Below are 493 nucleotides of genomic sequence, written 5' to 3'. Positions count from 1 at the left end.
AGACCTCTATGTAATTCTTAGATAATTTGATTATATTATATTGATAACACTCTTCAAAAAATTTATTTCTTAATGTAAATTCATATCTCACTTTTTTGTTGATAATAGTAGTTTATTGTGTTTGTGGGCTATAATATTTTAAAACATAAAAGCATGAAATGAGTCGATGGATATTGATATGCTACTTAAAGAAATACGTACATATACTTTCATAGTTTGGTGGAGCAATTTTTACTAACAAAAATGATAGAACATGAAAATGAAAAGTTAATTTATAATTTTGAAAATACAGTTGGTTTTATTAAAAATAAATTATTTATTGATATGTAAAATTGCAGTCTTTAAAATTTTCATTTTTGTTGTTTTTAGGAAATTTCAAGTTGTTTATTAATAAGTGAAGTTGCAGTTTTTATATTTTTCATTTTTGTTGTTTTCCAGGAGTTTTCAAGTTATTTCAAAATTGCGATTAATTTATAATTTTGAAAATACAGTT

The sequence above is a fragment of the Solanum tuberosum genome, unplaced genomic scaffold (genome assembly GCF_000226075.1).
Source record: "Solanum tuberosum cultivar DM 1-3 516 R44 unplaced genomic scaffold, SolTub_3.0 scf00040, whole genome shotgun sequence".
In the NCBI taxonomy this organism is placed as follows: domain Eukaryota; kingdom Viridiplantae; phylum Streptophyta; class Magnoliopsida; order Solanales; family Solanaceae; genus Solanum; species Solanum tuberosum.
The sequence above is the reverse complement of the archived record's forward strand: the minus strand, read 5'-3'. Positions refer to the sequence as shown.